Below are 24,227 nucleotides of genomic sequence, written 5' to 3'. Positions count from 1 at the left end.
GGTATTATAATTTGGACACATATAAGAACAAATACTGTGTTACAAAACAGAATACAGTATCTAGTAAATGTGGACCTAGTGTTCTCAGAAAATACTAAGCACAGTATAGGGAAGTCATTGGACGACTGCCTGGGATCCTAACATTCCTGTTTCTCTCCTAATAGCAACTCAATATTGTGCAAATATGTGTATGAAATAAATACACAAATCCTCATTAGAGCCGAAAAGAACTAGGACCCATCTCTATCTCCAGGGAGCAGGCTGGATCGATCTAAAGATAATTTACCTCCTCTTGTCTATTGGTTCTAGAAAGCATGGGCATCATAGCACAAAAAGCCGTTTGTTACAGTTTATAAGGATGATTTCTGTTTATTTTCCTGAAAGAGTTTCAAGGGAAGACTTTCTCTTGCCTCTAGGTAATAGACAAGGGCATGCAGCTTAAAACTGCAACCACAATCTGAAGCGCAGTTGTCTAGAACCTAATGCCCAGAGCAATGAACACCCTGTTTTCACACTGTTAAACTATTAGTATAGATGTAAACAGATGTTGTGATGTCCACCTATTAATGAAGCTAGTACAAATTTGCTTTCTTGGTTTTTGTACTCAAACTTTTCATTCAGGCAAACAATGAAACAATGTCCCAGGCCAAGCACAATTGACTCGTAATGAATCATGCTGCAGTAACACACATGTATAGGTGAATTTGGTTTAACGAATTTACCAGCATGTTCTATTCTGTCAACAAAGAACCTTGACATTTTGGAGGTAGGAAACTGCTCTTACAGGTGGGCTGCTGGCTGCTGTTGGTTGGAAAAACTACTTGTCAGAGGCAGCTGGAGTTCAGCATCAGCTGATCTTTCCCTAAAGAGTGAATCCTCTGGTCTACTCTATTCACACAGCTCCTGTTGTCTTTCATGACCCTAACATTTTTCATCCATAGTAGTATTCATGCTTATAATCCTGGGCTATAGGAATGATTTTTTTTTTCCTGAGGAATACTTTTGAATTGTGCCTTTAACATTCAAAATTTCACCTATCCCACAATGAAAATTATGCTTATGTACTTTCTGTTTCATTCTGTGTACTCAAGCCATTCAGAATGTATTGATCTTCAAAGATAACTATGTAGCCTGTAATCAGTCTGGCTAGAATTTGTGTTCTTGATATGATTAATTTTTATAAGTTAAGTTGGATTCTTGGGTTTGAGTTTATGCCCATTCTCTCTCTCTCTCTCTCTCTCTCTCTCTCTCTCTCTCTCTCACACACACACACACACACACACACTCTCTCATTCATTGTTTCTTTTTAATTTATTTAAGTTACACACTGGTGGTAGCCCCATCCCTCCTCACCTTCCAGTCCCACCCTCCTCCCTTCCTCTCTCCCATGCCCCTTCCTCTATTCTTCAGAAACAGAGAGCCCCCCCCCCCCCCCCCCCCCCCCCCCCCCGCTCACCACTCATCTCAGCTCATCAAGTCGCATCAGGATTGAGCACAACCTCTTCCCCTGTGGCCTGGCAAAGTTCTTCAGCCAGGGGGAAGTAACTGAAAAACTGTCAACAAAGCTCATGCCAGAGTGTGTTCCTGATCCCCTTAAGAGAGGATCCACATGAAATCTAAGCTCCTATTGGCTATATCTTTACAGGAGGCCTAGACCCAGTCCATGTAAAGTCCTTGGTTGGTGCCTCAGTCTCAGCAGGCCCCTCAGGGCCCTAGTCAGTTTGCTCTGTTGGTCTTCTTATGAAACTCCCGTCACCACCAGATCCCTTTTTCCAGACTGGTCAAGTGGTCTAAGCCACCAGATTTAAGCTCAGCTTCCCTATTTATTTATTTATTTATTTATTTATTTATTTATTTAGTGATCCATTCACGCCCTGACTCAGAAAATCTTACATGTCCCTAAGACAACTAGACATAAGACTAAACAGTGAGGTGTTGAAGTAACACTTCGCAAAAAGGACGGAGAACAAAATGTGGGTATAGAGGGATGACCTGTGACTATAGTTTTGTGTGCTGTTTTAGGTCAACATGGTAAGAAAAATAATTGCTTCCTTTGTGAGAATCTTGGAAAATATAAAACAAAAGAGTTCCTTGTTGTTTTTCCATACCATATTTTCTGTATTATATTCACTAAACAGAGAGAGGAGGCTTTGTCCAAAAATCAGACTATTTCAGAGCAATGTGAAAGCTGTCATGATGGCTTATCAACCGCCTTTGAAGTCAGAGGATGATGTACCAGGGCATGGGTACTCTGCTATGAGAGCAGCTCCTCCGCCAGTTCTATATTCTTAACATACCAACAGCAGAGTTGTGACAAGAAGAAAAAGGCTTTATTCCCAGAAGATAATGGATGCAATAAAAGGGTGGTGGGAAATTATGTGGAGTATTCTGACTGATGAAAGTAACTGCAAGAAGGCATAGATAATAACGCAAAGGTAACTGTAAACCCACAACAAAACTAAACAATGACTAAAACAGAATAGCAAAAAAATAAAACTCAGAAAGTTAGGCAGTAGGTTTAGTCACATTCAGCACATGCCTACCTTCTTTAGTGACTTGTGTTCTCACAATCATTGGTTGACATTAACTGACTTCCATATGAAGAGCCTTTGGCATCATCTTTAAGTTCAAGCAATTGACTTTCAGAAGAGGAACATTTAACTTGGAAGAACAACACTGAAGGTTGAGGGAGGGCTAAAACCAGAACTTTCTTAGCTCACAAGAGATGATGTTATCTCCTTTTTTTTCTGAGCCCTGGAAAACCCATCCATGCTTGCTGCCTAGGCTGACCTCTCACCCATGTAAGAGATGAAGGAAGAATCTGGTACTGCCCCTTGTTTGCATGAAGCATGAAGCACATAAACTGCGCTGCAATATTTCTTACATAGGTGTACTTCAAAATGTGGACAGAGTTTTATTCTGTTTTTAATGATCTTTGGCCTGTTTCCTTCTCATATTCCAACTTTGGATGTGGAGTGAGGACTGGGAATCCCATAATAGAGACTGATCATAGAGCAAGAGGCGGGGAGGATGTGGTTGGGTGGCAGGGTTTTGGTTTTGTTTTGTTTTGTTTTGTGTGCATGTGCTTGTGTGTGTGTTTTAGAAAGCCTGAAGAGATAATCAGTTAACAACACTAAGTACTTGCTTTCTTATGCTTAGCCCAAGCTTCTCTGCATTAAGCTTGAAGCTATTTTCTCAGCATGCTTACATAGGGGGTTATGTACAGGACCAGAATGTGATGGAATTGCTGGAAAAGAAAATAAGTTGCTGGTGTGCAGTGAAACATAATTTGCTGTTTAATTGTATCTCTATGAAATAAGAACATTTTCATTTGAAGCAAAATATGAACCAAAAACCAGATGTACCCCATTCTAACAAACATGCTAAGCTAAAAACCTCTGCAGGCTTGGTCCTACCTTTATCCCAGGACTCTATGTGGAGGAAAGATGATGTACATATTTAAAACCATTTTTTTCTTCATTCCTAAGTCCCGCTCTCTAAATTTTTTAAAATAAACTTGTAAGGAGCAGAGCTAACTGCTGTATTCAGAAGTGAGTAAACAATACCATGGCCAAAGAGGTAGTGAGAGAGCAGAGATGCCAGAGTTTCGGTCAGGGATGGTCCTTCACCAGCGTCAATCCAAGCCTATTGCTGGGCACGTGACACTTAGAGCTCTAAAAGGTTGGTAATTTTCCAAGTCAGTGGTTGGCAGAGGCAGGAAGTAATGGACGTTAAGATCGGAGGTATTCTCACTTCACTTAATCTCTTGCTTTTATTTATCCTTGGATGACAACTGAGTGATGGCTTGTAGGTAATAAGAGAACTGGAATTCTGGTTTTCATGTCTTAAGAATGCTTGAGATTTATTTTCACAGTGTGTTGAAAAAACATTGACTGCACTTTACCTTCAAAGAGTACACTATTGCCCTACATGGCTAAAAAAAAATGCACTATACTGAAAACAAACTCAATTATTGTTGCTTTATAGGAAAACTCAAAAATATGGATGAGCTCACAGAAACCTAAGAGAGCTGGCTGTCTCCTACTGGCATCACTAGAAATATTTGTTGGCTAAAAGTCTTCGCTTTCTACATTATATCTCTATATGTATGTATGAAATATAAAAAAAAATGTGAAACATACCTTTTAAAAGATGATTCTTTATACCTATATTTTGCATGCTTGACATATCAGTGTATGATAGCTTTCTTAAGAGTGAACCCCGGGAGGGAGATCTTTACTTTTTTCCTCAGTGGACAACTTCAAGAAAGAACATTTTAATTTACAATCAAAATATTTTGGGACCCAGATGAACTGAAGATTTACTAGCTCAGATCTGTAGGAAAACAAAAATTTTACAGACTCAAAGAAAACTAAAAATTTACAAATAAACATTTCACATACCACAAATACTCAGCCATCACAAACTTCAAACTTGCATAGATAATGAACACCAAATTGTGACAACTACAATTCTTTTCTTTTAATATTTTAAAATTATTATTATTATTGTTATTGTTATTATTATTATTATTATTATTATTATTAATTCAAATTACATCTAGATTGTAATCACTTTGCTCTTATCTTCCGGCTCCCACCCCGCTCCCTTTTCTGATCTATTCCCCTTTCCCTAGACTTGTGACCTGTGGGGTCCTCCTACCTCACTGTCTGACCACGGCCTATCCAGTATCATCTAGACAGCCTTCATCCCCTTCCACTGTGTTCCCACAGGGCCTCTCTGCCAAGGGCCAGTGATCAATTTCCAGGCCCCAGAGATCTTGCAAGAGGTAGTGCCCCATTCCCCCTCCCTTCGCCATGTGGAGAATGAGTATGTCCATTGGCTATACTTGAACAGGGGGTCTAGGTCCTCTGCTTGCATTGTTCTTGGGGGTGCATCAGTTTGTGCAGGCTTCTCTGGGTCCAGACCCACCACCCTTGATAGTCTGCTTGTAGAGCTACTGACACCCCTGCCTCTCCCTGTCCTTCCATCCCCCAACTCGTTCATACAACTTGCAGCTCTTAACCAAGACTCTGACTGCAAGTCCCAGCCTCTGTCCCGATCCTATATGTCCACAAATCCAAAAGAAAGGAATCTCTCTCTCTCTCTCTCTCTCTCTCTCTCTCTCTCTCTCTCTTCCACCGATATAAAAATAACAGAAACTAGTAACCACCAGTTATTAATACCACTCACTCAACACCAATGGCCTCAGCTCCCCAGGAAAAAGACACAGGCTAACAGAATGGATGCAAGAACAGGACCCATCATTCTGTTGCATACAAGAGACAACTGCATTTCTAAAGTAGAGACACGTCACACATTTGATACTAAGATAAGTGGCCCAGAAGACATCATTTGATTAAAAGCAAGGGGTACACAAAGACCACCACTGAACTAAATTCTCCCAGCATTTGATACACTGACCAACCTCAGTTAATATCAGACAAAAGAACCCAACGTGCTTTCCATGATCATTAAGTCTGGTCAGACTCTGCATTGGAGTCTTGCTGAGACACGGACAAGCATGATCTTTAAGAATAAAAAACTGGCAGAGTGGATATGATATTTTCCTTTTTCCAGGAACCTCCCATCTGCCACAGAGTAAAAAAGGCAGAGGAGGCTTAATGAACAAAAAGGGTTTGTAACAGCTGATAATGCTGACTAAATTGCTAACAGGCATTCTGTGTATTTTTAGTTTCCTAAAAACAAAACAGCCTTGGCTTCGGTTGCTGTGTTGTCAGGACAGATACATGTATAATCAAGATGTTTTTCCTTGTCATGACTAATCTCTTGAAATGAGGAGGAGGTATAATTGGGGAGCCCAGCCTTCTAGTCTTTAAATACATGTAACAAATCATTCTGTTGGGAATGTGCACCCCACCTCCTCTGTGTATGTGTATGTATGCATCCTATCTGATCACCATGAATTTAAGCAGATGCCAACAATAAATATGACAGCCAGTACAGAAACTCATAAAAGATAAACAACCTACCATTGATAAAAAATTGAATCAAGGCAGAAATCAAGAAAGAAATGTAAAAGCGTTTAAAATCAAGTGAAAATGTAAACACAACATACAAATCCTATATGACACATGAAGACACTTCTAAGGGGCAAGTTCATAGCATTAAGGGTTACAGCAAAAACTCAGTGAGATGTCCTCTTAATAACTCAATAGTATACTTGAAAATTTAGGAAAACAAAAGAAATAAGTATATAGGAAGTATATAGAAAAAGTATATAGGAAGAGATTGTATAATACTGAAACAGAGAGACAGACATACAGGCAGATAAGAAGGAAAGAAGGAAGGAAGGAAGAAAGGAAACAAAAAACTGTATAAGTAACCAATGAAATGAACACTTGTTTTTATGAAAAAATAAACAAGATTGAAAGTGTTTTATATTTTTTGTTTTTTTTTTTCAAACCTAACTAAAAGGAATGGAGAGATGATCCAAATGAGTAAAATTAGAGACAGAACAATGGACAATGAGAAAATTCAGAGAACCATATTGAAAATCTGTTTTCAGTCAAATGGGGAATCTAAAAGTAATAGGTAAATTTTATGGTATGTACAAGTTAAGCCATAACTGAATAAGCTGTGCAAGCAGCCACATAATCCCTAGTGAAATAAAAGCAGTGATTAAAAATATCCCAACAACAACAAAAAAACCCAAAAGGCAGATATTCTATCAGACCCATAAGCAAGAATTAATACCAACGCTTTTCAAATTATTTTGAAAAATTAAAACTGAATTGTTTCCAATTTTTATGAAGCTAGTACTAGCCTGTTATCAAATGACCCAACCCAAAGAGAATATTATATTGGTTATGATCATAGCAACAAAAATTCTTACTAAAATTCTTGCAAACTAAATGCAAGAACACCTAAAAATTTATCTATTCTGATCAAATAGCTTCATCCCAGAATTGTAGGTATGTCTCAACATACATAAGTCAATAAATACAGCCCATGACAAGTAGACTAAAAACATAACTCATTAGATGGAGAAAGGCCCTTTGAAAATAGTACAACATCCCTTCATGATAAAAGTTCTGAAGAGACTAGGGATACAAGAAGTATCTCTATACAGTAAAGATAATATATAGCACATACACAGCCAACATCCTAAGTGAACAGAAACTTAAACATTTCTGCTACAATCAGGAACAAGATAAGGATTGCTCCTTTTTGAATATACCTATATAAGCATTGACTATATTCAATATAGTTCTTAAAGTCTTAGTTAGAACAATAATACAACTATATGAGACCAAGAGGATACAAATAAGAAAAAAAGTAAAAGTATTCTTTGTGTGTGGGGGAGGGGGCAGGCAATAGGATATTATACATAAAATCCCTTTGGAGTATTTTCCACAAGGAAAAATCTACATCTGATAATCACTTTCAACAAAGGAACAAGATACAATTTTTTTTTTCAGGATTTAGACATTTATTTGGAAACAAGCAAGTTCTGTAATTGTCTATTGAATAATGAATTCCATGAATTCCACTTTTTAGCACGAGTCACACTTATTTCAAGATAAAGATAGGAAGGCAAACATGGCACATGCCAGTACTACCAGCAAAAGTGTTTTTTGTTTGTTTGTTTGTTTGTTTGTTTGTTTTTGAGACAGGATTTCTCTGTGTAGCCTTGGCTGTCCTGGACTCCCTTTGTAGACCAGGTTGTCCTTGAACTCAAAGCAGTCTACCTGCCTCTGCCTCCTGAGTGCTGGGATTAAAGGCATGCACCACCACGCCCGGTCCACAAGATACAAAATAAACACACACACACACACACACACACACACACACACACACTTCCTATATATGAATGCCAAACACATTAAGAAAGAAGACATGGAAATAGCACCTTTAATAAAAGCCTCAAAAAAAAAAAAAAAAAACCTCATGAAATAAATCTAACCAAGCAAGTGACAGTCTTGCCTAATAAAAACTACCTTTTTTGCATTAGAGAATGATGTCAGAGAGTTTTTCCATGGGCTCTGTGTTGACACAGTGCATTTGTTAAAAGATCATGTAGGCTGAAATAATGGAATGGATTAGTTAAATTTCTCTCCCCTCAAGATACATTTGAAGCTTTTAAACAGAACAGAATGCTGACGATTCAACACTGCGTGGAAGTCAGTCCTGCCACAGAGAGACAGTGGGTAGCTGCTGGAGGTCATATCACTTTTAAACAAAGAATGGGGCCTTCTGGACAAGCCCATCCCCCTCCACAGACAGTTCCAAGGTCAAAGTCGCCCAGTGGGCAGAAAAGGTCACGATCAAGATCACCACATGAGGCTGGTTTTTGTGTTTACTTAAAAGGGTTACCATTTGAAGTGGAAAACAAGCATGTCATTGATTTTTTTTTAAAAAGAAGTTGGATATTGCAGACGATAGTATTTTTATAGTTCATGGACCCAATGGGAAAGCAACTGGTGAAGGTTTTGTAGAATTCAGGAATGATTCTGACTATAAGGCTGCTCTCTGCCGTCATAAGCAATACATGGGCAATCACTTTATTCATGTTCTTCCTATTACTAAGAAAGGTATGCTAGAAAAAATAGATATGATTCTAAAACTACTTCAGAACTTCAACTATGACCAGAAGGAAATGGTGTTAAATATGGAGGGGGAAGTCAGGTCTGCTAAAATCTGTGCCCAAGTAACAAACATTCCACGCAGCATTACAAAGATGGAATTCACTTTCTAGAAGGAATCCCAGTGGATGAGAATGCTGTACATGCTCTTGTTGATAACAACGGGCAAGGCCTAGGGCAGGCATTCGTTCAGTTTAAAATGGAAGATGATGCACGTCAGTCTGAACACTTACACCGTAACAAGCTGAATAGGAGAGAACTATATTTGTTCATATAGTTACCCTAGAATATTTGCGAGAGATCGAAAAAAATCCTCCAACCCAAGGAAAAAAGGGCTTAAAGATGCTTGTTCCAGATAATCCTGCGGCACCTGTGCTACCCAGTGCAGGGGTGCCTGCTGCGGCAATTCCCACTGCTGGAATACCTGGTGGTGGGATACCTGGTGCTGGAATACCTGTTGCTAGAATGCCTGGTGTTCGAATACCTGGTCCAGAAATGTCCAGTCCAGCAACATCAGGTCCTGCAATACCAGGTCTCGCAATGCCCGGTCCTGCAATACCCGGTGCTGCAATATCTGTACCTGCAATACCCGGTACTGGCATGCCCAGTGCAGGAGGAGAAGAGCATGTCTTCTTGACTTTAGGATAGAAGGGGGCCAATAATAGGCCACCATTTAACTTCCCTGGAAAGTTAAACTTCCTGCTCCGGGATTAGGGGGTGCCTTTGGTGATGTTAGACCTCTTATGCCTTCAGTTGGGAACAGTGGTTTGCCTGGCCTAGGACTGGAAGTTCCAGGTTTTGGGGGTGCACCGAATAATTTAAGTGGGCCATCAGGATTTGGGGGAATCTTTCAGAGTTTTGGAAATGGCCCGGGTAGTTTAAGTGCTCCTCCTGGTTTTGGAAGTGTTCCCAGGCAATTGAATGGGCCTCCAGCCTTTGGTCCTGATCCTGGTCCTGGCCCAATCCATATTGGGGGTCCTCCTGGCTTTGGAGCCAGCTCTGGAAAACCAGAAAAAAACTACGATAATTAAGGTGCAGAACTTGCCCTTTACTATATCTATTGAGGAAATTTATATTTCTTTAATGGTTATCAAGTAATCCCTGGTTCAGTATGTTTGAAGTACAATGAAAAAGGTATGCCTAGAGGTGAAACCATGGTGGCCTTTGAATCTCGGGATGAAGCCACAGCTGCTTCATTGACTTAAATGATAGGCCTATAGGCTCAAGAAAGGTAAAACTCCTTCTAGGGTAGCCAGCTGTTTATATCAGTTCTTTGTAGGTCATATCTTCATGTTGCTGTGATTAATGCATCCAGATAGTTTTCCTAGTATTTCCAGGCTAGAACCTGTGGATTGTTTTAATTGCAGATAGATTGGTTTCTATAACAGAGAGCATTGGTTGGCTGTTTACAACTCACAGAATAAACATTGCAATTTGTTATGGTAATTTGGCCTATAGGTAGAGACCATTGGTAATACACGATGATCATACAAAGCTTATTAAGAAATCTACATTGGTTTTCTTTTATACCACATAGGATGAAGAAAATAGAACTGTGAGTAGAGCTTGTTCAAGGTACTTTTGCCAGCTGCTGACAATTAGAAGTTGGCTATTTTAACAATTTGATTTGAAGTTGGACATATTTGTTTTGTTATAGAGTCAAAGCTTTGTCTGAAATCTTCATTTTCTTTTAAAATTGAATAAAATCTCTGTATCTGGATTCATTGTATGTACCTTTATTGCTTCTTGAGGGTTCTTGCTGTAGAGACAGTCCTACCTCAGACATTGCTGCTTTACCTAATTGACTCACTTGTAATAAGCACAACTATTTTGTTGGTTTTGAAAGGGAAAATTTTTAATTAGCATTAAAGCAACCAGAACAGCAGAGCTCTCTAACTCATAAGTGCAGGTCGACAGGTATGCTAGCCCAAGGTCCCAGATGATAAGTCACAAAGAATGCAGAGATAGGAGACAAAGGTCTATTGAGTGTTCCAGGGACCGGCTGGCCATAAAAGATAGGGAAGATACACAAGGACAAATTCTTGAGAGAAACAGGTACCGGACATGGTCGAGTGAGTAATGAGCCAAGACCCCTCATCCGATCTTATGGTGTCTGCTTAATCCCCCCCTGAGGCCCGCACACAATGTTCCAGGTTTGAGTTTAACCAGATGTGTCGTTAGCTCAGATAAACATCTACCCTCGGGTTCCAAGAAAGACAGGAACCAAGGACTGTACCCATGTGATTAAGTCTGAGCCTACCCCAGATCTGCCTACGCAATTTGCTGATGTTCAAATGTTTGAAACAACCAATCGTGTGGCTGCGCCAAAACTTCCCACTCCCCCCTCCCCCCCCCCGACCCTTGCCCATATAAACCCCTAACCCCTGGGCTTCTGGGTCGACCCCTCTGTCTCCTGCGTGAGATACTGTCTACCCGGAGCTCCGCCAATAAACTGCCTCATGTGTTTACAGCAAGACGGTCGTTTGTGTGTCTTTGGGTGCACGCCATCCCGAGGCTTGAGTGAGGGTCTCCCTTTGGGGGTCTTTCAGTTTTTAATTAATTTCTAATATAAAATCTCCACACTTGGTTTGTGCTATCTAATCCTGAACTTAGAATTCTAATGTCACACTTATGACTGTGTGGAATGACTTTTACCATAAAATAAACTATGGAGTCCTACTGGCCTTTTTTGGGTTGACTGCTAAGTTTTACTTAGTTTAGTAAGTTTTAAATTTGTTCATATTGTTTGGATGGCAATGAAAACCAGAAACCACTTTAGGAATCAGTGTTTAGGTGTTTTATTTGAAGGCCTTTACTGTGATGGACTAATGTAGCAAATTGCTTTTGTCCCAATTTAGGTAAAGTTTTGGAACAAAGGAGTCCATAAGAAAGCATTCTATCTTGGAATTTAAACCTGAAGTTGAAATTGGTAGTTTTGTTAACAGTATTATTGTAGAAAGAAAGATCCCTAAGTTGAACCATAGGTTGATGTGTGTTTAATTATGTTAATTTGGAGGCTTTTTGGAGGTTAATTTGGAGGCTGTTCTCAAAAATTCTTTATGCAGAGTCTATAAGTACAGCTGTCAGAAGAGAGAATTGAGTCTCTCCTTGCTTTGTCCTATTCTTTACATTTGGTAATCAGGACACTTAGGTAGGGGGAAATCGCATAGACTTCGGTTGGACAAATGGTCCTTTCTGCAAAAGCATTTGATTTATCACATCTTGTTCACTGACACTTAAGGCTCTACCTAGGGTTTGTTTCTTTATTTAAAATGCTTGAAAGCTGTTTCACATTAACATAACACACAGATTTAGAGATTGATGAATAATAATGGGAATACATTTTATCTTTCATGTTACTTTGGCTTTAAACACCAACATTATAAGTCTGCATTTACTTTTAAAAGAAGCATTTCTCATATATATATATATATATATATATGATATACACACATTTACATATATTTGCACACACAAAATATGCATGTCTGTATGTAGCGCCTTTTGTGTGTTCTGAGGTGGTGGAACACAATACAGCTTTGCCATGTAATTTTAGAGTTAAGAGTGGCAACAGTCTTGTGATAAAGTTTGGGAAGTCTATTCAACTCTATAGACTTATGGGGTTTTTGTTTAGGAGGAGGATTGTGCACACTTTAAAAAGAAGTAGCTATACTGTGAATCACTTGATACTTCACAAACACAATTTGCCTGGCAGATAGATACTGCCTCAAAAAGCAATATGTTTATATGTGATTTTGTTGTTGTTGTTGTTGTTGTTAAGTAAACATTTCTGCTAAGTATATTGTCTTATCTTGTTTGGAGTATTGAAGTTTTAGGTTTTGTTCTTGTTTAATAACCATAAAAATATGTTCTATGAACCTATTCATACCTCTTGTCAGACAAATTCAATCAATCAGAATTAGGTTTGGTATAGATTAGAATTTACATAATTTTTTTCATTTGTATGATATGAAGGCTTTGTAAAGCTTTGCTCCAAGTGTGTTTGTAAACAATGTCAATGTATTCTTAATTTCATGTGTAAATTTTATTGCGTGTTTTTGGTGACTTTGACATTCACGGAAGAGAATCTATTTCATTAGTTTAATTTGTTTTCTCCTGAGTTTTTATTAGTGTTTATTTTTCTTTTTGTTTTAAAGGATTAGAGAAACCTACCAATGTATTTTGTAAATAAGAAAATTTATAAATTTTTAAAATTTCAGTGACATATTTAGTTCATAAGCATAATTTGGAGGTGTTTTATGTGTTTATACTAGTCTGGATGTGCAATTATTAGTGGCTATTATGAGTTTAGCTTTAATGCACAGTGTTAACTGAAATGTAGTTCCTGACTTGTATTCTAAGTTGTCAAAGCATTGATAATTAAAGCTACATTAGGAAATACCAGTCTTACAGATAGTAATATTAAGTGTAACTAAGGTCAGTCTTGACTCACTTGAGGAAAATCTAGGAGTATGTTCATACATGAAAGGAAGTAAGCAAACATGCACAGCTTTAGGTGGAAATGGTCACCTTGCACAAAAATAAGGAAATACAAAAGCTTACTCAAACTCTATTGTGCTGGATTCTCTGACTGTACAAGTATGAGTCAAGTGTGTAAAAATAAAATGCACTCGAATTTAAAAGCACTGGGAAAATGAGTGAATAATGTGTAAAAGGAGTCCTAGTCCATTTTGGGGGAAAAGTTTCTGGTGGCGATCACTTTTTCCACTCATACAATTGCCATGTGTAAATTATTTTACTTCAGCATTTCATTGGCAGTTCTGTAGCCCAAACTTTTGAAATCAAGCACAGCCAAAGGGCTGTTGATAGTGTGATCACAACGGTGCCAACAACTACTACTGGCATCATTAACAATTTTCTGTTTATAAAGAAGAAGTTTGGATACTGTTCAATAAACATGTTGCAAAATAAAGGCTGATGCTTTAATGCTTAAAAAAAAAAGAATATACAGTATGTTAAAGTCCATCGGGAAAACTGAAAACAGTCAAAAGATGAAATGTTATAGCAGTATAAAATACACAAAAAGCTGAGATATCTCAAGTAAATAACTTATATGCTGATGCACCTATAGGCAATAAAAAAAACAAAACAGTATCCTATGAAAGACGACAGGAACAATTAATAAAAATGAATAATAAAGTACAAAGAATTTAGGAAACAAGAATTGGTTCTATAAAAAATAATAATGACAAATATTTAGTCAAATTAACCAAATAAAAGAAAAAATTATCCAAACTAATAAGATTAGAGATAAAAAGGAGAAATTAGAATAGATATTAAAAAATTCAAAGATACTTAAGACCATACTTCAAATTTGTGTCCACCAAACTGTGAAAAACTTCAAAAAAGTGAGAACTGTTAAATATATATAACCAACAAAAGTTAAATCAAGAGAAAATAAGTCATTGGAATAGACCCACAACAGTTAGTGAAATAGAAGTAATTAAAAGTTTCTAAACAAAATCAGCCAAGTGCCAGATGAAATCAGAACAGATTTCATCAAATACTCTACAAATTATTCTGAAAAATATAGAAAAAAAGAGATTTTAAAATTTCTTTTATGGAGGCAGCATTACTCTGATATCAAAACTGAAGATACAGCAATGATAAAGAAAAAGTTATAGACCAATAACTCTGAGGCACATATGTCTTAATTACTATATTTTTGCTATAAGGGGTAACTTAACCAAGGCAATCTGATAAAAGAAAACATTGCACTGGGAGCTTGCTTTCAGTTCCAAAGTGTTAATTAATTATCATCAAGATGGGGCAGGGGCATGGTGGCAGGCAGGCATGATGCGAAGAGCTAGGGAGAGAGAGAGAGACAGAGAGAGAGAGAGAGAGAGAGAGACAGAGACAGAGACAGACAGAGACAGAGACAGACAGAGACAGAGAGAGACAGAGACAGAGACAGAGAGAGAGAGAGAGAGAGAGAGAGAGAGAGAGAGAGAGAGAGAGAGACGGAGGGAGGGAGGGAGGGAGAGAGAGAAAGACAGAGAGAGAGACAGAGAGAGAGAGAGAGAGAGAGAGAGAGAGAGAGAGAGAGAGAGAGAGAGAGAAAGAGAGATAAACAGATAGCAGCAAAGACCTGTCTCTGGGCCTGATGTGGGTTTCTAAAATCTCAAAGCCCTCAAGTGACGTTCCTCCTCCAACACAGACACTTGTAATCCTCAAAACAGTTTCACTCTCTGTTGACTAAATGTTCAAACATATGAGCCTGATTCTTATACAAGCCTCCACAAGATAGTTACAAAAATTCTCAATAAAATACTTACAAATTAAATTAAACAATTCATGAAGATTATTGACCATGAAAATCAGGCTGCCTTTACTTTAGTGATGCAAACAAGGATGGTTCAACATATATAAATCAATAAGTGGAATCCCTCACATAGACTAAAGGACAAAAACCACATCGCCATTTTCTTAGATGCAGAAAGAGGTTTGACAAAAATCTGGCATTTATTCATAAAAGTTTTGGAGAAAATACAGCTTCACAAGATGTATCTAAATATAATAAAAGCATTCTAAAGCAACCAAACAATAACCAAGGCAGGAAATGGAAATAGCCTATGTGTCCATCAAATGACTCTTGAATAATGAGAAGGTCATATATTAGCCTAATAGGCTATTATTCAGCTATTAGAAAAAATAAAAGTGTGAAATATGAAGGTAAATGGATAGAGACAATGACAATCGAAACAGAAAATAAACATGTTCTCACTCTAAATGTCTGCTTTTAATTTTCAGATGTATGTCTTTCATTTGTAATACCCATAAAGGCCAGGAAATTATTAAGAGGTTGTGAGGACAGATATTCAAGAGGTTGTCTTAGCTAATGTTGATGTGAACAAATAGCATTACCAAGGCAATTTTTATAAAAGAAAGCATGTAATTGGAAGCTTGCTTGCAGTTTCGTGTTAGTGCATTCTCATTATGCCAGGAAACATGCTGGCAGGCAAACACAGTACTGAAGAAGTAGCTTAGAGCCACATCCTGATCTACAGACAGCAGGCCCAGAAAGAAAGGCTCAGCCTGGCATGGGCCTTTGAAACTTCAAAGCCCACCCCCAGTGACATACCTCCTTCACGAAGGACACACCTTTTCCAGGAAGGATCCACCTTCTCACCCATTCCAAACTGTCAATTGGGAACTAAGCATTCAAACATATGAGCCTATGGGGGCCAGTTCCATTCAAACCACGAGCCTGAAGATAGTATGCTAGTATAATGGGTTAAAGGAGAATAATGGAATGAGGAGGGTTAAATTGGAGCTGAACAGATGATAGTGTGGGGAGAAACGAATTTCACTAAAGATATTTCAAAAAAGACGTATGGAAACATACTACTGTAGAAGGTTCCTAAAGTACACACACACACACACACACACACACACACACACACACACACACACACACACACACAGATTTAACAGGACAAGAATATCCCTCCTATACATTAGAGTTAATAGATAAACACTTCGGTCATAGGTCTAGGGGACAGGAATAGGGCAAAAGTGGGTAAATGGGAAGATAGAAGTGAGGGGATAACAATCAGCATGGCATCTGAATAAATTATAATAAAAATGATACTTAAGAAAAGCCAATGCCAGGAATGGGTTACTTCTTTTGGAATTGTTGGACAATGACATTCTGTAGACCACTAAACTTAATAGGCTATGGTGATTTCCCTTGGTTATGCCCCAGGACTTGATGGATATGGTGCTATTGCTGAAGACACCACATGTTTGAGTCATAGAACATTAACAAGCTAAAGGTGGTGCAGACTTGAAGTTTCTTCCATAGTAGCAACTAGCAAACATTCATAGACTATGAAAACTACTGACACACATAATAATCATGGACAGATCATTTAAAATTAGAATGCCTATGTCTTTATTTTTTTCCAAGATATATATAATTTTATTAATTTGTTCTTGTTACATCTCAATGGTTATCCCATCCCTTGTCTCCTCCCATTCTTCCCTCCCTCCCAATTTCCCCTTATTCTCCTCCCCTATGACAGTTCCTGAGGGGGATTTCCTCCCCCTGTATATGCTCTTAGGGTATCAAGTCTCTTCTTGGTAACCTGCTGTCCTTCCTCTGAGTGCCACTAGGTCTCCCCCTCCAGGGAAAATGGTCAAATATGAGGCAATAGAGTACATGTGAAAGTCATATCCAACTCTCCACTCTACTGTGGAGAATGTTCTGACTGTTGGCTAGATCTGGGTAGCGGTTTAAAGTTTACCGCCTGTATTGTCCTTAGCTGGTGCCTTAGTTTGAGCGGGACCCCGGGGCCCAAATCTGCCTATCATAATGTTCTACTTGTAGACTTCTAGGACCCTCTGGATCCTTCTACTTTGCTATTCTCCCATGCTTGTCTCATCTAGAGTCCCAATAGGATGCCCTCTCCACTGTCCCAGTTTCCTGGTACTTGAAGACTTTCATGGAACATGCCCCTTGGGCTAATATGCAGATATAAGTGAGTATATACCATTTGAGTCTTTCTGCTTCTGGGTTAACTCACTCATTATGATCATTTCTAGCTCAATCCATTTATCCACAAATTTCGGGAATTCTTTGTTTTTAATAGCTGAATAGTATTCCATAGTGTATATGTACCACAGTTTTGTTAACCATTCTTCTATTGATGGACATTTAGGCTGTTTCTATGTTCTGGTTATTATGAATAAGGCTTGTATGAACATGGTTGAGCAAATTTTCTTGTTGTGTGCTGGAGCATCTTCTGGGTATATTCCAAGGAGTGGAATAGCTGGGTCTTGAGGAAGCCCTATTCCCATTTTTATGAGATAGCACCAGATAGATTTCCAAAGTGGCTGGACTAGTTTGCATTCCCACCAGCAATGAAGGAGTGTTCCTCTCTCCCCACATCCTTGCCAGCATGTGGTGTCGCTTGAATTTTTGATCTTAGCCATTCGGATGGGTGTAAGATTACACAACATCTCAGAGTTGTTTTGATTTGCATTTCCCTGATGATTAAGGAGGTTGAGCATTTCTTTAAGTGTTTCTCAGCCATTTGATATTCCTCTGTTGAGAATTCTCTGTTTAGTTCCAAGCCCCATTTCTCAATTGTGTTATTTGGTTTGGTGGTGTTTAATTTCTTGAGTTCTTTATATATTTTGGATATTAGACCTTTGTCAGATGTAGGGTTGGTGAAGATCTTTTCCCATTCTGTAGGCTGTAGCTTTGTTCTCTTGACAGTGTCTCCTGCCTTACAGAAGCTTCTCAGCCTCATGAGGTCCCATTTATTAATTGTTGACATTAATGCCTGGGCCGTTGGTGTTCTGTTCAGGAAGTTGTCTCCTGTGCCAATATGTTCCAGGCTCTTCCCCACTTTTTCTTCTAAGTGACTTAGTGTCTCTGGTTTTATGTTGAGGTCTTTAATCCACTTGGATTTGAGTTTTGTGCAAGGTGACAAATATGGGTCCAGTTGCATTTTTTTACACATAGACATCCAGTTAGACCAGCACCATTTGTTGAAGATGCTATCATTTTTCCTATTTGCAGATGACATGATAGTGTACATAAGTGACCCTCAAAATTCCACCAGAGAACTCCTACAGCTGATAAACACCTTCAGCAAATTGGCTGGATACAAAATTAACTCAAAAAAGTCTGTAGTTTCCTATACACAAATGACAAACTTGCAGAGGAAGAAATTAGGAAAGCCACACCCTTCACATTAGCCACAAGCAATATAAAATATTTAGGAGAAGCAAGTGAAGGACTTGTTTGAAAAAAATTTCAAAACTCTGAAGAAAGAGATTGAAGACGACATGAGAAGATGGAATGATCTTCCGTGCTCATGAATCGGGAGAATTAACATAGTAAAAATGGCCATCCTACCAAAAGTATTCTACAGATTCAATGCAATCCCTATCAAAATACCTACACAATTTTTTAAAGACATTGAAAGTTCAAGTCTGAACTTCATATGGAAAAACAAAAAACCCAGAATAGCTAAAACAATCTTGTACAATAAAAGGTGCTCTGGAGGAATCTCCATACCTGATCGCAAACTGTACTATAAAGCAATAGTAATTAAAACAGCATGGTACTGGCACAGCAACAGGCTGGTTGATCAGTGGAATCGAATCGAAGACCCAGTATGAATCCACACACATATGGTCACTTGACTTTTGACAAAGAAGCCTATGTCTTTAAAATGATTGAATTTTGTGCCTTTCGAAAAAAAAAGAAAAAAAAGAAAGAAAGGAAAACAACTGGGAAAGAAATGTTATGATCAATTATACCTAGCTATGAACTCTGCCTGACCTGGCAAGGCATATGTAATAGTGCAAAAGTGGCATGAACATGACGGGGGTGAACCATTATTTTTTTGGGGGGGATTTAACTCTCAATCCAAAAGAGGAAAACATATTTGGCATCATTATCGGGCAAGTGATAGACCCTACTGAAGAGTTTACTACTATTATGCAGCTAAGTGGACATAATAGTAAACTGACTCTTATTGAGTTACTGGATACTCATAGATAAACATGTATCTCAACCCTCATGGCTAGAAGGTTGTGTTTTCAGTAGATGATTAACACAGCAACCCACAACTGACAAACTTTTAGAGAATAAGAGACTCAGGGAATGGCAAGTTATAAAGGAAATATATGCCACATACATTCTTCCAAGGCTCAGGGATAATTCCAAAAGAAGGAACAGAAATAGTTTAAGAATCAAAAGTGGAACTCTGGTGTTCTCTAATTGATCACTTCCCCTTGGTAGAGAGACCCAGTGGTACACAGAGGAAGGAGAAGCAGGCTACCTGGATGAGACCTGATAGTCTGTGGTCATATGGTGGGGGGGCAAGTCCCCTTCTGTCAGAGGTCTAGGGGAGGGGAATAGGGTAGAAGAGGGAGGGAGTGGGTATATACAAGGGAGGGAATATCAATTGAGATGTAATATGAATAAATGATAATAAATTAAAAATTAAAAAAGAAAAAACAGAAAAAAAGAAGAGTCAGAAGTAGTTGATGACTACAAGGGACATCATCTAGACTTGAAGGGCAGCTGTACCTATGAACTCACAGTGGTTGGAACAACATCTAAAAACCTGTGCAAACTAATCGAGACAAATCCTCACATGGAGAGGGAAGTTGAGCATACAATCCTACCATAAGGGATGGAACTATTGGCAGTTATTAGCTGTAAGAGTGTGGCCACAGGTAATTTGGCCACTCAGCAGTGGAATCTCACACATACAGGAATACTTGTGGTTTTGAAGCATTAAAAATAAAAAGGACACAAAACTGAGTGAAACTCCTGAAGAATTAAAAAAGAAACAAACAAGAATAAAACATGGTTAGGATTTTAAACATAAATGAATACAATACAAAAAGTCAAAAGATAATGATTACAGACAAAAGAACAAGCTCAAATGACATCTTTATCCTTTGAAAATAATTATATTTCCCAGTCTATACTGCTGTGTGCCTCAGCAGTCCCAGTCTGGTGCCAGAGGATGGGAGGTTCCTAGAGAACCACTGGGCACTAGTACTTGATGGAAGATTGGAAGTACTAGTTGTGATATCAGAGAAACTAGCAGCAGCAACAACAGAGAAAATAACTCAGTAGCAAGAGTGAAGGCCAAGCAAGGAAAAGGTAAGATGCTCTTCCTTCTGCCACACCCATTTTCTCTGAACTGTTACTTGAAGGAGCTTCCTGCAGTCAAGTGGGATCTTTGCACATCAGTCAAGGCAGTCACAATACTACTTGGGTAGTTAAATTAATGGTAATTTGAAATAAAACCCAACCATAGTACTAAAATATATAAAAATTCTCTTCAAGCAAGAAGTATCTTAAAAGCACGTAGACACTTAAAGTCTTTTTAAATAGCAATAAAAATCCAATTTATAAATCTATTATTAATTGTACCCTTAGTTTATATTTTGTTTTCTTTTTAACAAACTTGGTGCTCAAAGCTTCCACCTTAACAATATCTTCTTAGTCTATTCCAACACTGTGTTCCTTCATTAAACTTTGTGTACTTTGCTACATTCTTGATGTATTTTGTTGTTGTCCAAGTTATCACACCTGGGATCTATACAAAGATGGTTCTCCTGAAGAAAATCATTGTCATGACCTTCCTGGCTTTGGTTCTTCCTAAGGACAATGGTTGAGGTTACTTTTACTTACACTTTGCGTTTCATGTGTCTCTTAGGGTATACAAAAGCTTCAAACTAAACCTATGGTGTAGAAATATGACTCAAGTTTTACCACAAAGAATCCAAAGCCATTTCTCCAACTGAAAAATAAAGGAAAGAGAGAGAGAGAGAGAGAGAGAGAGAGAGAGAGAGAGAGAGAGAGAGAGAGAGAGAGAGCGCTTCCCAGACCCTTTTTTGGGCAAGGAGTGACCACTAATTAACATGAAAACATTATAAAACATTGGTAGAATCTTTCAGTTCCCCCAAATATTTCTGGAGTTGCAGTAAGAGAGTCAATATGTGGGCAATGAAAGGCATCACTGTTAATGTGAAAGAAGCTAACTGACAGAAAGATTGAAAACTCACATCACCTACGGCTACACGTTTAAAATAAAGAAATATAGAAGGAAGGAAAGAGACAGAGAGAGGCAGAAGGAAGACTATAAAACAGAGCATGTGTGAAAAGCATGCCAGGAATTATAGGCCAGTTGTACATAAATGACTTATAAAGAATCTGCACTGTCTCTCTTGGCCCATGGCTTTGGAGCCGCATACAGGTTCCAACTCTCCAGTCAACTTCCATTCTTGGAACTGCCTTTCTCTTCCTAGATAAGCTCTATTTACATCAAGACAGTAACTAAAAAGCATGATATCATTGTCTACCGGTAAAGCTGTTAATTCATTAAACATTACAATTCAAAGTATTAATAGGATCCAGATAAATTGAAAACTCTTATATTCTTATAGGAAGGCAAATGAAGATAAACCTTCAGAAAACTATCTGACATGACCTAGAAGAGTTGAAGTAGGATTTAATCAATATATCCATTCCCTACAAAGAAAGAACAGCACACAGGAGATATGGCTACATCTATATCTATATATGATGAAAGTATATATTAGGGCATTTTATGATAGAACAAGACTTAAATAATTCAAGCATTCATTAAGAGAATGAAAAATAATTCTTATAAGAACATGTATGTTTACATACATGCTCACAATATTTAGGCATATTAGACATATATTATATGCAAGTTGGCCCAAATGATTTTTATAGATAAAACATCTAGTTCTCCTGTAATTTAATGAGTAACTTTTAAAATATCTCCACCATTTTAATAAAGAATACTCATTGCACTATTCCTATTTCATGTATAAACATACAATTACAAAAACATAATGCATTCTGATCGCTTTTGATCCTCACCCCCTTTTAACATCTCTTCTCCTAGCATCAGATCTTTTCCTCCCTACAAGTTACTTCCCCAGATTCATGTTTTGTTTTGTTGCTACTAAGTTCAGTCACCACTGATTAAACTCTTCAACTCCGCCTAGACCCATCCTCACCTTCTTATCCACTCAACTTTGTCTTCATCTTTTTCTAGGCTGAATCTATTTGTACTGATCTATAATTGAGGAGGATTAACATGAATGAGCCATCAAAAATATTCCTTTGAAAAGAAAACACATAGGCCTGGTGACATGGCTCAGCAGGCAAAGGTAGGTGCTGCCAACTATGATGAGCGGAGTTAAGTTCCTGAGACTCACATTGTTGATAGAACTGCCTCTGACGTCCACAAGTGTGCTGTGGCACACATACATACAATAAACAAGAAACAAACAAATAAATGTAATATTTTTAAAGAAAAAAACCAAACATACAATACTTTTCTGACTCATGTGTAGTCCCTCCACTAGTTCATTCACCTGGCTGTGAAGAATAAGCTGAAGTTAGACATTTGGTACAATTTCCTCCTCCATAGACTACTTCTGCATCATCCCAGACAGTGAATTATCCTTGTACCAAGGAACCTATTTGGGGAGAACACAGAAGAGCTGATGGCAAGTCAACCAGGCTAATACAGTGTCTCAGGGAAAATGTGACTGTGTCTTTTATGTCATTCTCTCCCCACAGTGCCATTCCTTACTATCCCAAAGCCCACTCACATTCCAAGATTTTCTATGTGAACTACAGTAAAACCCACTGCCATACCATGGTAAGTACTTCCCACTACTCCAAGCTCTCTGGAATTTTCAAAGGCCAGAAAGAGAAATATTCAAAACAAAGGTCAGAGAACACCCACCCAAAGCCTAATGAAATATTTGTTAGCAAGTTCAATATAAAAAAAAATAAAGCTTAATATAAAAGGAATCTTTTTATTTATGAAATGTTTGTGATCTAAAGGTTGCAGAAGGCTAAAAAAACCAGAGAGTGCTATATGAAAGCAGTATATTAATGAAGGGATTGGTGGAAGTAGCCCTTAGCCACATTATCAAAGCCTGTGTGCTCAGCAATAATGATGGCTATGAGAGCTTAGAGTGGGAAGACGTGTCAAAGACAGCCAATTACTTGTGCATCTTGCAGACAAATGTTATATAACCTTGAACATTACCATCTCGTTCCTAAACCTAAACATTGCTCCTTATAAATATACTTTACAAACTACAGTACCTACAATGATAGAAAGAAAAGCAGACGTGTTCTTAGCAACTTTGAGAGCCACCAAAGTTATATTATACTAATTATAAAGCAATATTACTGTGATTGTCCCTTATGAAGCTTATGCCCATGCTTGGATATGTCTTATTCTTTCTCAGATTGTCCTTCTGTTAACTTTTACTCTTAACATCTACGTTAAAAAGTACCTCTCAATAAATCTCCAACTATATTTGATAAAGGCTCATTTTTTTTCCTTCCTGGAAGCCAGAAATCATGATTTTACGTGAATGCAGGTTTCTAAGGGGGAAAGGGAACTCTTACAGACTGACCACATTATATGGAGCTATGCCTCTGTCCTATCACTGAAGACAATATCAAAATAAGATAATGATAATCAATGGTTTTTCCCCAATCTCTTAGACTTAAAACCTCAGAATTCTTATAGCTTCCAGGGGGAAACAAGGAGTAGGTGTGGGAGAAGATAAGCTATGAAGTGCGGTCAGCAGTCTACATCTTCTCCTTGGAACAAATCAACATAATTCACTTGAGGTGCTAACATCTGAATCTTATAGTTAAGACTGCTTATTCAGAGCTGTTCAATTCTATAGCCACTGAGAGAGATGTTAGAGAAACAGAGATATACACAGTAACTTCCATATTATTCTTTATAGCCTTCTAAATGAAAATCCATCCTGGAAAGCTTCTGGGCCAATCTATTTGGAAATGTCAGAATCTGAGGAATTCAAGTAGTTTTATACAAAACAAGCTCATGCTTCTTTAAAGTCAGGTGTGACTCCACTGCAAAGCAAACAGTCAATGGGAAGGCCCAGGGGTCTGGGTCAAAAGCTTCCTACTGACAGTAGTCTTCGTAGAGTCGTAGAGGCAACAGAGTCCTTCCTAAAACCAGGAAACCGTGAACATCATTGTTAGCAAGGTTCTCTTTGAACTATCTATGCTTTAGATGGATTTTTAAAAAATCTTTC

General features: G+C 38.1%; 1 protein-coding gene and 1 pseudogene across 4 annotated transcripts in view; one reads left to right on the top strand and one right to left on the bottom strand.

The window, feature by feature from the left end:
• FRMD3 (FERM domain containing 3) overlaps positions 1-24,227 on the bottom strand; it is a 209,159-nt gene that overhangs the window by 156,466 nt on the left and 28,466 nt on the right. The window lies entirely within an intron of this gene.
• On the top strand, positions 3,597-10,190 carry LOC311597092 (RNA-binding protein 12-like; annotated as a pseudogene). The gene is made up of 2 exons: positions 3,597-3,681; positions 7,976-10,190. The product of its transcript is annotated as an RNA-binding protein 12-like (transcript).

This window comes from Acomys minous (assembly GCF_964271855.1).
Source record: "Acomys minous genome assembly, chromosome: 1".
Classification (NCBI taxonomy): domain Eukaryota; kingdom Metazoa; phylum Chordata; class Mammalia; order Rodentia; family Muridae; genus Acomys; species Acomys minous.
The sequence above is the reverse complement of the archived record's forward strand: the minus strand, read 5'-3'. Positions and strand labels throughout refer to the sequence as shown.